Here is a 14,840-nt window from a genome sequence, read left to right as displayed (position 1 = left end):
GGACACCCGAGACCATGTCTAGAAATAATAGATGCTGGGTTTGGAGATATGTGCCTGTAATCCTAGCAGTCAGAAGACTGAGGCACGAAACTCTTCATTGGAGACCATCTTGAGATTCATATCAAGATTCTGTCTCAAAAGAGAGAGAGAGAGAGAGAGAGAGAGAAATGGAAAGTTGTAGAACTTAGAACCTCAGGAGAAGAGTGTCTGTCTTAAACAATGTGGGAAACAACTGTATTAGTTACTCTGATTTTTTGCTGTGACAAGATGCCCAACAGGAAACAACTTAAGGAGAAAAGGATTTATCTTGGCTCGGGGTTTAAGAGAGCACAGTCTGTCACAGTGGGAAGGCATAGCAGAGTTTGTAGGGGTGGAGGGGCAGACAGGCAGGGGCACTCAGCTGGGACTCGTTCGTCACAGCTGGGGAGACCCAGAAGCAGAAAACAGTGAATGTTGGCATTTTCTTTTCAGTTTTTATTCAGGCACAGCCCCTAATCCATGGGTGGTGCTGCTCATGTTGTGAGCTGTGCTTCCTCCTTCAGTTTAACCTCTTGGGAAACACTCTCACACACTTGTAAAGTCTGTGTCCTTAGTGATTCCAAACCCAGTCAGGGAAGTTGTTGGTTTCAGGACTCCCCGACCTGGGACTGGGGTGCACATTTTACAGACCTGGCCTCCAGTTCTCCCAGCATCCCTCAGTCCCTACCTGGCCTACCCTGCCCCTAACCTTGAACTTTCCAGCCCAGGGGCTGGCCTGACCTTCCCTCAGAGGCTCCTCCCTATAAAATCCAAATGTCTTGTGCTCTTTTCTTCTCTCTCTGCACGAACGCCCTTTCTTTCTCTCTCCCTTCCCGTCCTCCCCTCCTTTCCACATGGCAATTTTCCCTGGCCTAGGTCCTTGGGGCCAGTGAACCTGACCTCCCAAGAGCAGCTTCCCAATAAACCTGACTTTAATATAGCCCTTGTTGAATATAGCCCTTGGTGAATTATGTCATTTCACCAGCCGTGAAGAAATAACCTATCAGTAAGTGCATAACTTTCTGGATAAAAAAATACACAGCAAACTGGGCGGTGGTGGTGCACACCTTTAATCCCAGCACTTGGGAGGCAGAGGCAGGTGGATTTCTAAATTCAAGGCCAGCCTAGTCTACAGAGTGAGTTCCAGGACAGCCAGGGCTACACAGAGGAAACCCTGTCTCAAAAAAAACAAAAACAAAAACAAAAAAACACACACACACACAGCAAAAGTATCCTAATGAAAAATGGAGGAAGCCAGGTGTAGTGGCGTATGTCTTTCTTTATTCTCAACATTCAGGAGACAGATCTCTGAGAGTTCAAGGCCAGCCTTGTCTATATATATAGCATAGTCCAGGCTAGCCAGAGCTACAGTGAGACCCCCTTTCAAAAGGGAGATGTCTGTGCTTATCAGTATTACATATGACCTCTGAAGAAAGGAAATTCAATGGACAATAAGCAAAAAGCATGGGCCCAAATATTTTAATTAAATATATGCAGCTGGCAGAGGCCTCTACCACTCCACCCAATTTATAATTTTCATCTTAATGTTTTCATCTTAAATGTCGGTTACCGGTGTGCTTTATCAACTGCCTTCTTGTTTGATTAGAAGATTACTTCTCCAAACCCAGAAATCTCAGAGGGAAACAAAAGCAAGTAATTGGACGTCCAGAGAGTCAGGATCTAGAACCGCAGCACAACTAAGAAGATTTAGGGTGGCAGAGATCAGCCTTGTCTCTTCTAGATCTTTTACCAGTTCAAAGCCCTTTCTTTAGTCCTCACATTCTGAGCCGTCTCCAGGCAGTCCTCAAGAAAATTCCTTACTGAATAGCACCTTAGCTAATTCACAGTTTCCAATTTCATTTGAGTTGTCAATACACCTGAGAAATCTCTTTTTGTTTGTTTGTTTGGTTGGTTGGTTTTTTGAGACAGGGTTTCTCTGTGTAGCCCTCGCTGTCCTGGAACTCACTTTGTAGACCAGGCTGGCCTTGAACTCAGAAATCCGCCTGCCTCTGCCTCCCAAGTGCTGGGATCAAAGTCGTGCACCACCATGCCTGGCTTAGAAATCTCTTATTTTGCCCTCTTACATCGGTGCATCCTTGCTTCTAACAGGTCAGCTCATGTGTATATATATATATATATATATATATATATATATATATATATATATGAAAGAGAGAGAGAGAGAGGTAAAAAAAAAAGTTGGGCATAACCGTACAGAGTTGTAATCCCAGCACTTGGAGGGTAGAGGCAGGAAGATCAAGAATTCAAGGTCATCTTCAGCCACATAAGGAGTTAGAGACCATGTTGGGCAGTGGTGGCACATGACTTTAATCCTAGCACTTGGGAGGCAGAGGCAGGTGGATTTCTGAGTTCAAGGCCAGCCTGGTCTATAGAGTGAGTTCCAGGACAGCCAGGGCTGCACAGAGAAACCCTGTCTCAAACAAACAAACAAACAAACAAAAGGAGTTAGAGGACAGTCCAAACTACTAAGACCCTGTCTCAAAATAGACAGGTGCTCATTCTGCAAGCCTGGGCGACCTGAGTTGCAGCCCCAGAACCCAGGTTGCGGTGGAAGGAGAGAACCAACTTCACAGAGTTGTCTCAGACCTCCACATGCTCGCCCTGGCATGTGTCCACCTGCACACGCACCCCACATACACCAACAATACTAAAATTAAAAATCAAAAAGGAAAATAAAAAGGAAAATATGGAGCCCCACACGTCCCTGTTTGCAGCACAAGTTTCTCCCAGAGCTTTTCAGACTATGAGGCCATATTAGGCCATGCGAGTCTTTTGAGAATCTGGGTAGGTTGTTTTTGTTTTGTTTTATTCTTACTACAGTATTATAGCTATGCTAAGGACTGTACTTTCTAGACTGGCAAAGCATTGTGATATATGCTGTCTTTCCTGCCATTGCTCTGAGGAAAGGGTATGATTGGCCACGTCTTAGGAGCTAAGCAGAGACTGGAGGAATGCTGTTTATTGAGTTGTTCCCAGTGGCTTGCTCAGTCAGCCTTCTTAAAAATAATAATAATAAAAAAGATTTGTTTTACATGTATAAGTATTTAGCCTGCATGTATGTATTGCATGGTGTGCTTGCCTGGTACTTGTGGGGGCCAGATCTCCTAGAACTGGAGTTATAGATGGTTGCGAGCCACTGTGTGTGCTCAGAGCTTGTCTACAGGTAATCTGATGAAGGCATTTTCTCAGTTGAAGTTCCTCTTGCTGATAAATCTAGCTGTGTCATCTAACTAAGATGCAATCTTTCCTGTACATTGTAAGTACACTGAGTAGTCTCGAGTGTGTTGCGTATTGGGGGTGACTGGAGGATACAGCTGTGTGTAGATGGACGTACTGAGCTGGAAGATCCCGTAAAATCTAAAAATGTCTCTCTCTTTCTAAAGTTAACATTTGATTATGATTTTTTTTTAACTGAAATCTGCCTGTCTCTGACACCAAATGCTAGGATTAAAGGTGTGCACCACCGCCACCTGGCTCTTTATAATTTTTATTTTTTAACTAAAATGTTGAATTTGGGGGCTGTAGAGATCACTCTGTGGTTAAGAGCACTGACTGCTCTTCCAGAGGTCCTGAGTTCAATTCCCAGCAACCACATGGTGACTCACAACCATCTGTAATGGGATCCAATGCCCTCTTTTGGTGTGTATGAAGACAGCTACGGTGTACTCATATACATAAAATAATTAATAATTCTTTTTTTTAAAAGGTTGAATTTATTTATCTTATGTGTAAGAGTATTTTGTCCGAACCTGTGTGCACTGCGTGTGCCTGGTGCCTGAAGGGGTGGGAAGTTGGCACTGAATCTCCTTGAACTGAGTTATGGTATTGGAAACCAAACCCTTGTCCTCTGAAAGAACAAGTGCTCCTAACTGATGAGCCATCTCTCCAGTTCTTGGCCTTTGACTACACAGTGCATGGAAATGCATCTTTGCCTGCTGCTTTGCAAACACGGTATATTATCCTTTTTTTAAATCTTTAGTCTTGTGAGTGGTATCCTGATTGGAGTTTTCCTCATTTTGAATGCCTGATCACCTCACAATTTATCAACTTTAATATTTCCTTTTCCTATGCGTGACCTATACAAAGTTTTTGCCTTTTTAAGTCGATGGTTCCTTTTACTTTTCCTTTTTTTAAAAAGTTAGACATCTTTTGTGTGTGTGTGCCTTGTGTGGAGCGCCCTGGAGAGCAGAAGAGATTGTTAGACATCTTGTGTGTGTGTGTGTGTGTGTGCCTTGTGTGGAGCGCCCTGGAGAGCAGAAGAGAGTGTTGGAGCTGAAGTTACAGGCTATTGTGAGCCGCCGTGTGAGTGCTCTGGACTGAACCTGGGTCCTTTTCAAGAGCAGCAAGTGTCCTTAACCACTGAGCTATCTCTCTAGACCCCGATGGCTGCTTTTTCTTAAAGGATACTTCTTTTGTAGATCACAAATTACTTTATCAGTTTAACGTTTGGTCATGATTATAATGATTTTTAACACCCAGTTCATTTACTTTATGTTTATTTACTTATTGAGGCAGGGTTTCACTCTGTAGCCCTTTGCTGGCCTAAAACTCACAGAGGCGTCTGCCTCCCGAAGGCTGGGATTAAAGGTGTGTGCCCCTGCTCTGTAATCTTCTCTTTTATAGCTTCTGAATTATAAAAAATGGCAAGAGGGACAGCAAACCCACCACCACCACCATCACCACCACTACCAACAACACCTCCACCACCAGCAGCACCACCAACAACAATAACACGACTACCACCACCACCAGTACCATCACCACCAACAACAACAACCAGAACAACAACACCTCCACTACCAACAACAACAACCAGAAGGACACCTCCACTATCACCACCACCACCACCACCACCAAAACCTCCAGCAATTACTGTTGCAATAGGAATGTCAGAGTGGAGTCAGACTAAAATGTAGCAAAGACAGGTGTGAATTACAATCAGAGAACCAGAGTAAGGGCATCAGTGCATGGAAAACTACTGAGAGGGGCCACCCTGATGCCGAGATGCTTGCTAAGCAGAACTAAGAAGATTCTTGCCATTTCCAAGCCAAGGGTTTAAACATCTATCACGGTTAGAGGATGGAACTGATCTAGCATCTCTGAGGATTCTCTCTAGACTGACTTAAGCAATGGTTTGTTGAGGATGGGCATGCAAGGCCAAGATGAGGAGGGCCAGCAGAGAACAGAGCTCAAGGATGTGAGGGTGATCTGGCTGCCATGTCTGTCATTCCATTAATCACCCAGGCTGACTTGGCTGATCTGGCTGGTAGGCAGGTGTCCCCTTCCTCTCTCATGGCTCGAATCCTTCCTGAAGTTTCATACTGGGTGGAGACTGGCTTCTGATGAAGGAGGACCTTTCTTCTGTAGCCAGGATCTGTGTTCCTCTACTAGACCCATAAGCTCCTCTGAGCTCAGCGGGGCCTCTGTGCTGTTTATTCACTGGGAGAGGCACCAGTAGTGTTAGAGAGGGTACCACCAATGATCAGTGAGTTTAAAGAGCAAACTCAGGGTTTTCTCTGACCCACCCCCTCCCCAGCTACTTAATCATTCCCAAAGCACAGGGAGATAAAAAGGCCTGAACCTTCCTTTCCAGGAGGAATGCAATTCTTAGGAAATCCCACTTAAGAAAGATTAGCCACCTGAGAGAGAAAAGGCTAAAGGTCTCTTCTTTGTAAGAATGGCTCCAACAGATCACCTGAGAGGTTTTATCTACTTAAAACGACCTTTGGGCACATGCCAATGGTCTCAGAAACTCAGAAGGCTGCATCTGGAGGGTCATGAGTTTGAGGCCAGCCTAGACCTGCATAGTAAATTCCTATCTCAAAAAAGAAACGCAAGAGCAGAAATATTTGGTCAATCATGAGGTATGAAGGAAAATCCCATTCTAGGATCAATAGCATTTTGTAATCTTGTGGCTGAGTGGAAATGTCCTCTGCAGTAGAGTCACAGTGAGACCCGTCTCAGAGAACAAACAGCCACAAGAGAGAAGTTTCCTCTGGGACTTTTGGATCCCTTTGGTCATTTTAAAAAAAGATTTATTTATTTACTATATATAAGCACACTGTAGCTGTCTTCAGACACACCAGAAGAGGGCATCAGATCTCATTACAGATGGTTGTGAGCCACCATGTGGATGCTGGGAATTGAACTCAGGACCTCTGGAAGAGCAGTCAGTGATCTTAACTGCTGTGCCATCTCTCCAGCCCACTTTGGTCATTTTTTTAAACAAACATGTCTTAAGCAGGTTGTATAAGGCTGGTGAGTGTGAATGTGAGCCACACAAGGGGAGGGGAGATAGAACACAGCTGGGCATAGGCACAGAACAATCCCAGGACACCATAATCCCAGCCCGGGGGAGAAGGAAGCATGAGGTTCAGCAACTCAAAGCCAGGGTATAGTGAATCAGAGGCCATTCTGGGCTACGAGAACCTGCTTCCAAACAGCAATAAAACAATAAAAGTCACATAGCACCATCTGGGGAAGGGGCAAGGGGTCCAGAAATAGGGAGACAGAAACACGAAATTGATAGGGATTTTTTTTCTTTTCTTTCTTTTGTGTGTGTGTGTGTGTGTGTGTGTGTGTGTGTGTGTGCGTGCGTGCGCTAATGACTGAACCTAGAGTCTTGTACAGGCTGGATTGCTTACTGTTTCCTGTCCCTGGAGCTGATGACTGACTGGTAGATCGCCTGTGACTTGGGTGCACCTTTATGAGGGAGATACATTTCAAAGATAGCAATTAAGTGTCCACAGTGTCACTGGCACACCTTCAAGCCCAGCACTTGGGAGGTAGAGGGGAGTGATTTCTGTGAGTTTGAGGCTGGCTTACTCTCCATTGTGAGTTCCAAGACACCCAGGGCTATGTAAAGAGACCCTGTCTTAAAAAAAGAAAAGAAATGAAATGAAACAAAATGAAAAGAAGAGAGAAGAAAAAAAATCACAGGAGGCTGGCTTTGTGGTTCACAGTAAGAATCCAGGACTTAGTGTCAGCAAGGGTTATATGAAAACATCTCAAAAACAAAACAAAACCACCAGCCCAGACCAACTGACATGGCTCAGCAGATAAAGGTGCTTGCCTCTAAGCCTAATATTTTTAAGATTTTTTTAAAGACTTATTTTATATATGTGAGTACTCTTGTTTTCAGACACACCTGAAGAGGGCATCGGAACCCACTACAACTGGTTGTGAGCCACCATGAGGTTGCTGGGACTTGAACTCAGGACCTCTGGAAGACCAGTCAGTACTCTTAACCTCTGAGCCATCTCTGCAGCCCCTCTAAGCCTAATAACCTGAGTGCAATTCTCAGGATCTACGAGCACGGTGCAGAGAAAGATCCAACTCCTGCAAGCTGCCCTCTGACTCCATATAAGAACCATGCGCACATACACTCCCATAAGTAAGTGGAAAAAAAACAAAACCCAAATCAGCCAAACCAAATAAACAGCAACAAAAACTACAAGACTGAGTACCCTCATCAGACCACAAGAGAACAGGCTAAAAATAGTAACCGAGTCAGTCATTCTAAAGTACCATGGCAACCAGACTCAAATCAATCAGCTTATCAGACTTTCTGAGGCTCTAGGGGAAAGGTGAGACAGAGTTACAATCTCAGCACTTGGGAAGCTGGGACAAGCATACAACAATTTCAAGGCCAGCCTGGAGTAGCACACTGAGACCCCTGTCCTTTTTTTTTTTTCTTTTGAAGTTGAGTTGTTTTTGTAAAGAGTTGTGTTCTGTGCGCCATAGTTAACAGAAAAGAGGATGCTCAAGTTGGAAGATACACCGGCGATGTTGGTGTAGGCATGATAGGTAGGCATCTCAAGAGAGTCATCTCACTGAAAACCCTGTCTTGGGGAAAAAATAAAACAGAAGAACAAAATGAAGCCGGGTGGTTGTACTTAATTTTAATCCCAGCACTCTGGAGGCAGAGGCAGTCATATCTCTGAGTATGAGACCAGCGTGGTCTAAATAAAGAGTGAGCTTCAGAACAGCCAGGGCTACACAGAGAAACCTTGTCTAGAGGTGGGAGTGGGGGAGAAAGTACAGAAAAAAAAATGCTAGAACCAATTACAGGTACACCCAGAACTATGCCTAGCTTCTTACAGGGAGCTGGGATTTGAACTCAGGTCCTTGTGCTTGTGCAGTGAAAGCTTATATCTACTGGGACATTTCCAGCCTCAAAAATGGCAGTCTCTGTACTATAGTCCTTCAATAAAATAAGCTATTCCGGATAAGCAACAGTCTTTTTCTTCTGGCTCTGTCTCCCATCCTTGCCTTGTGAGGAAATTAATTTTCAAGTGACTAATCTACTTTTTTGTCTGTTTGCTTGTCCTTTTCTGTCGATAACACGGAGCTTTTCTTTTTGGCTCACTGAAACATTTATTCTGTTTTATGGAATGAAGTACTGCCACTTCTATAATGGAGAAGAAAGCCAATCAAGACATTTAGGGACAAAGAGGTGGCAAAGAAGGTACAGGCCTTTACCCCACCAGCCTGGCCACCTGCGTTTGACCCTGACTCAAAAGTGGAAAAGGGTCAGTGTCACAGAGTTGTATGCAAACACTCCCCTCCATCAAACTCACATCATACACAGTAACAATAGGAAGGAGGAGGAGGAGAGGAGGAGGAGGAGGAAGGGGAGGAGGAAAGGAAAGAGTCTGGGCTGGGGATGGGGGTGGGGTGTAGTTTGTTGGTAGAGTGCTTGCCCATCAAGTACAAGACTCTGGGCCCAGTCTACAAAAGCAAACATACAAAGTTTAAATTGCTGTCCCTGTTTTAGCCTTAGGGAAATAGACTTCAAGGCGTGCCAGGTGTGGTTCTCAGTTGTAGTTACAAAGGAAACTGCAGCTAAGTCTTCATTTGGGAGCACCTAGATAAACAGGAGGTGTTTATCTAGAACCTGTGTGTTGGGTTTGGTAGGTACCTACAAAAAACCAAAGTGTGGGCCACTCAGCTCTCCACTGCCCCCCAGTCTATCATTCCTTCCACTGGAGTGTGAGCTGATCACTATCTTACTGACCATGCAGGGGACAGTGAAACGGTTCAGTGGGCCAAAGTACTTGTCTTCATCAAGTTTGAAGATCTTAGTTCTATTCTGAGATTCATAAGATCCAAGGAGGAAAAGGACACTGCCCCTGCCCCCAAACACACACACACACACACACACACACACACACACACAACACATGCAAACACATGCACATAGAGGGATGGGGAAGGGGTTGGTAGGAGGGGGGTGGGAGACAGGGGACTGTAATTAAAAATGAACAGTGGGCCGGGCGATTGTGGCACACGCCTTTAATCCCAGCACTTGGGAGGCGGGGGCAGTCAGATTTCTGAGTTTGAGGCCAGCCTGGTTTATAAAGTGAGTTCCAGGACAGCCAAGGCTATACAGAGAAACCGTGTCTCAAAAAACCAAAAAACCAAAAAAACAAAACAAAAAAAACCCAAACCAAAAAAACCATTCTCATCTACTTCCTCTCAAGTGAGTCCCAGTGTTTCTGTCCATATCCTGCTCGCGCTCTCTCTCTCTCTCTCTCTCTCTCTCTCTCTCTCTCTCTCTCCTCTCTCTCTCTCTCTCCCCTGCTTGGAACTGGGACATGAAGTCATGGCTTCTGCTCCTCTCCCTGCCTCCCCAGGCTCAGCAGATGTTAGAACGCTCATTCTCTGCCCTGCCTTGCTCCTGCTATCAGCTCCAGTCAGTTGTGCATAACCCTATCAGGATCTGTGTATTACAATTCTAGTCTTTTTGGCTTTTATATAATATATTTCTCATGGCTGAAAATTTATATTTTATGTAAAAAATTGTTTAAGATGGAGGCGATACTGTAAGCAAATAAGATCCTGTGGGCCAGTAACTTTAAGGTAGTTATCTCTGGCCATGCTTCTCTTTCTTTCCTGCCCTTAGCGGGATCCCCCAGCTCCTGATCGCACTTTTTAACCCCTTCCCCTCCTTTCAACACAGTCTCAGTGTACATACAGCTCGAGCTAGTCTGTAACTTGCCACATAGCCTAGGCTGGCCTCTGGTTTGTGATACTACTGCCTTAGCCTCTGAAGCGCCATACCAGGGTGAGTCTACATCTCTTCACATATAAGATGTGGATAACCAGCAGGGCATGGTGCCTCAAGCCTGTGGTAGAAAGACTACTGTGATTTTAAGGCCAGTTTGCATTCCGGTAGTAAGTTTGAGGCCAGCCATGGCTACATAGCAAAGCCTTGACTTGTGAATGAATGAATGAATGAATGAATGAATGAACAAATGAATAGGAGGGCCCAATCAGAGCTCGCTGAATAAGCATGAGCACTGTTGAATCCTCAGCAGCCACATGACATGATAAACATGACGGAGCAAACAGGAGGCTCTGACTCTTATTAGGCAGGCAGTGTGACTACATCATCAACTCCAGGCTCTATGAGAAATTCTGTCTCAAAAAGTAAAGTGGAAATTGGTTGAAGAAGACACCGAGGACCAAAGAGATAGCTCATCAGGTAAAGGCTTTTGCTGCTAAGTCTGAAGACCTGAGTTGAAGAAGAGAGGTGTCTCCTTTGTCTTTCAGCTTCTGTCTGTGTGCATGTGCACATATGTGTGCACATACATAAATGTGATAAAAAGGAGGGGGTCTAGCAAGATGGCTCAGCAGTTAAGAGCACTGACTGCTCTTGCACAGGATCTGGGGTTGGTCTTCACATGGCAGCCCATAACTGTCAACTTCAGTTCCAGGGTATGTGACCCATTCTTCTGGCCTCTTTGGCTATGCACATAGTGCACATATAGACATAAAAGCAAAACACTCATACACACATTACAAAAAAAGAAAGAGGACACCCAGTGTTGACTCTGGCCTCTACATGCAGATGCACACACATATGCACACACACATGAACACATAAAAGTAAATAACAGATAAAAATAGGGATGGTAATAGGACTACTTCACTGAGTACCAAAGAGTTATTATTCTGAAGGCATTTGGGATGGTGTCGGACTCATGAGATCTCTATGAAAGTCAACAAGGAAATGGACTTATGCACAGAGAATACAGTTTTAAGGTCATGAGTTGAGGCCTGGACTGCCATGATTGGGAGTGACCTTGGAAGAGTTTTGTGGTGTCTCAAGAGGAAGATGGTGCCTGACCATAGGGACACAGTGCTGCCTTCTCTTGACCATAAGAACCCCAAGCTTAAATCTCATGGGATGTTTGAATACCTTTATTTACCATGGTTTTAAGTTCAGGACATAAGTTTTCATGTCAATTGAATGCAATGTCAGTTAGTGAGACTCTAAACGGAGTAGTGTCCATAAAGATTTATATCAAAATAGTTTTCATTTAAGAGAGCCAAAAATTTCTAAATGTGCTTAGTTTCAAAGTAATTTTTTGATAAACCAACTTGAATACTGCATTGTGGGTAACAAGGTTAAATAAAGGTTCTAATAAGACAAACAGTGACAATTTAAATAAATCAGATGTTTTTGTGGAAGATTACTCTGTGATTTTCTCCAATTATTCATGACATTTCACCCATTCATATTGTGATCTGCTTTAATAGTGGAATGGGGGAAAAAAAAAACTCTTGTCTCCTTGTTTATTCTTTGTTCTCAAGGAGATAAGCTGTTTATAAAGACACGTTATTTGTTATTTAAATCACTTTTACTGAAGTTGTTTATTTCCTTGTTTCAGTTTCTAAAAATATTGCAACAATTGTAATGCTTCTTAGAGATGTCTATTCAATTCCGCATGATTTGTACTGAAATCTTTGCTAAATGGGCACAGGTGCTGATGTGTAGAACACACTAGTGTGAGTCAAAACCCACAGGCTGAGCGATGGGAGAGGGACTTACTGTGTCAACTTCTCAAATCTGTGGTGAAAAACGTTTTAGGCCTTTAAAAAGTCTACATGCTTGCAAAGGACTAATGCTATTACATGCGATCTTGTAAGTATTTAATAATAGTAATAAAAATAATGATAATAATAAGTCAGGTCTAAAGCTAAAAACACAAGCAGAAAAATTGTGCAATTTAAATCCAGAAATCTGTTCCTTAGAAAGTGGCCTTTAATCACTTCTAAGACTTTCAAGATCATAATTATTACATAAAAGTAATTGCATTAAAAGATAATTTACCTGCTAGGAAAGTATCAAATTAAAGCTGAAAAGCACTACTTATAAACAGAATTAAATATATATTTTTAAAATTGTTGGACAGCAAACATGAAATTACATCTCTCCTACTTCCTTTTTCTTGCCATGTACAAAATTACCACGGAAATAAATTTCGGTGCTTTGATGCTAAGAAGGCACATGAGAATCTGCCAAGTGGCCACGTTGGACATCTTACATAGTAACCTACAAATCTAAACAATGGCCCGACTTAGGTAAGCGACAGGGTTGATGTATGACATCAAACTGAGTGCATTGGATGTTAGAAGGGACTGTTGATTATCTCCAGGAGCGAAGCGCTCCAAATCCAGCTGGGTTGATTTGCCTGAAAAGAAAGTGAAGCCCACTCATAATTTACAGCCGGCACTCCCGCTGAGCAAGCCCGGGTACTGCAAGCTCCGGTCTGTGGGTGCGCAGCTCTCCCTTTGAAGCTGATGAGAATTGCTTGTGGTAAGTGAGATACATGCTGGGAAAATTGGGCCCTTACGTTGGTGTGTGTAGACATTAGCGGTCAAATGACACTTTCCTGATCTGGTCCCTCAATTTTCTCCAGTTTTGGTTTTGGCAGAAGATACTCAGCTTTGGAAGGGACATTCCTTAAATAATATCCATGATATCTTCCGGTCTCACTTGAGAACTTTTCCATTATCAGTGAAGTTGGATAAATAAAACTTACCTGATTTAAATCTTATCTAAATCATCTGAGGTATCCAGTTGAAAAGCCTAACCAAATGGAACCCATCTGACTCCTCTGAAATCTAGGCCAACTCCCTGATAATTCGGAGTATAGTCCCCAGATCAGGGAATAGAGCAGATTCACAGTTTATGATGAGCCGTGATGACTGGCATTGCAGGCCGGCTTCAGTTCCTCTGGAGAAGTGGGCTATAGATAGACACTTGGTTCTTCTTATTGCCTGGGCACAGCTATGACATGCAAATGCCAGTGCAACCATAATGGTTAGGTCATCAGGGGGCAGGAATGTAGTTTTGCTTGGTTTTTGAGAGAAGGGCTCTCTATGGCTTGAACCTGAAATGTTCGAGTTTTGAATCTTGTTCCCCAGCTGTTGGTAGTCTGGGATCTGTGGGGTCTGATGCAGGGCCTGGCTATTGGAAGGAGACACCGGGGGGCAGGCCTTTGAAGGGCGTTGCCTGGCTCCTATTTGTCTCTGGGCTCTGCACTAGGTTCTTCTTATTGATCTATATCATGTGACCAGCAAGGTCACGTGACCTAGCCACTATTGAGAGAGAGAGAGCCTGTCACCCTGCTTTCTCTGCTGTGATAAACAGAAACTTCTGAAAACATCTGAGTCTAAAGGAGTCTTTCCTCTGTTTCGTCTGGTGACGTGTGACAGCAGCAGAAAGGGAACCAGCCCCTCTTACAGCATAGCCCTGGCTACCTCGAACTCAAGATCCTCTTGCGTTAGCCCATTAAGTGCTTGTAATTATAAATGTGTGCCACCACCGCTGAACGTCCAGTTGCTGAAATCTACTCTAAGTCTTACAACAGGGCTGGTGAGATGGCTCAGTGGTTAGAGGTGCTTAAGTCCAGAACCCATGTGGTGGAAAGAGAAAACCAACTCCAGCAAGTTGCCCTCTGGCAATGGCACATGTGCGGGTATCGGAGGGTGTGGACCTGTGTGTGTGTTTGCGCACATACACATACCCACACACAAATAAACAAATAAAAGTAAATTAAAAGAACTAACCCTAAAATCCCACTATCTGTGTCACTTGAGCCTGTAAAAATACACAACAGTCAACTTGTCTTGCTGCTCTTGCATCCCAAAGCGTTCCCCATCTTCACCACCTCTTTTCTGTGGCTAATACAGATGTACAAACAATAATATACATCTTTTTTTCTTTTTACCTGCATATATGTATGCGTACCACATACCTAGTGCCCATGGGGGGCAGGGAAGGCATTGGATGGAGTGGAGATGCCGATGGTTGTGAGCCATAGGTGGGTGATGGGAATTGAACCTGAGTCCTCTGTAAGGACTATAAGCGCTCTTGACCGCCCAGACCTCTCTCCAGCCCCTGAAAAAGATTCTTTAGTCTGGCATAGTATATATACTTTCCGGGTCTACTTAACTTCACTGGTGGTAGCTTTTGGAAATGTACCCTGAGACCTGGCCCTTTTCTGGCTAACATCTATTTTGTTCCCCCTTAATAAATTCCCCCTGGCTGCCCAGGTTGACCTGTAACTCCTGGACCCAAATGCTTCTCTGCCTTGCCTCTCAAGCAGACAGGACTGTGGGCATGTGACCCTGAGCCTGGTTTCTGGCAAACGGATATAACAGCTTATTAAACCCTTTTATTTAAGAAATTCTCAGGCTTCTGAGTTCTAATTGAAACATAGAAACTCAGTGCATATGTAGTATTAAGCCTGGAACATTCTTGGTATTTCTCTGGAAACTTAAATTTTAGTCAATTGTTTTAATATTTTCTTTAAAAAAACAAACATACAATCCCCATACAGCTCCAGCTGCATAAACTGTGCTCTTCCTGCCTCTGGAGGAGTGGGTCCACCATTCCTGACTTTTTTTGTTTTGTTTTGTTTTTCGAGACAGGATTTCTCTGTGTGTAGCCCTGGCTGTCCTGGAACTCACTCTATAGACCAGGCTGGCCTCAAACTCAGAAATCTGCC

Source organism: Mus caroli, unplaced genomic scaffold, assembly GCF_978045245.1.
Source record: "Mus caroli unplaced genomic scaffold, Mus_caroli_1 scaffold_9, whole genome shotgun sequence".
Classification (NCBI taxonomy): domain Eukaryota; kingdom Metazoa; phylum Chordata; class Mammalia; order Rodentia; family Muridae; genus Mus; species Mus caroli.
This window is presented reverse-complemented; position numbering follows the sequence as displayed.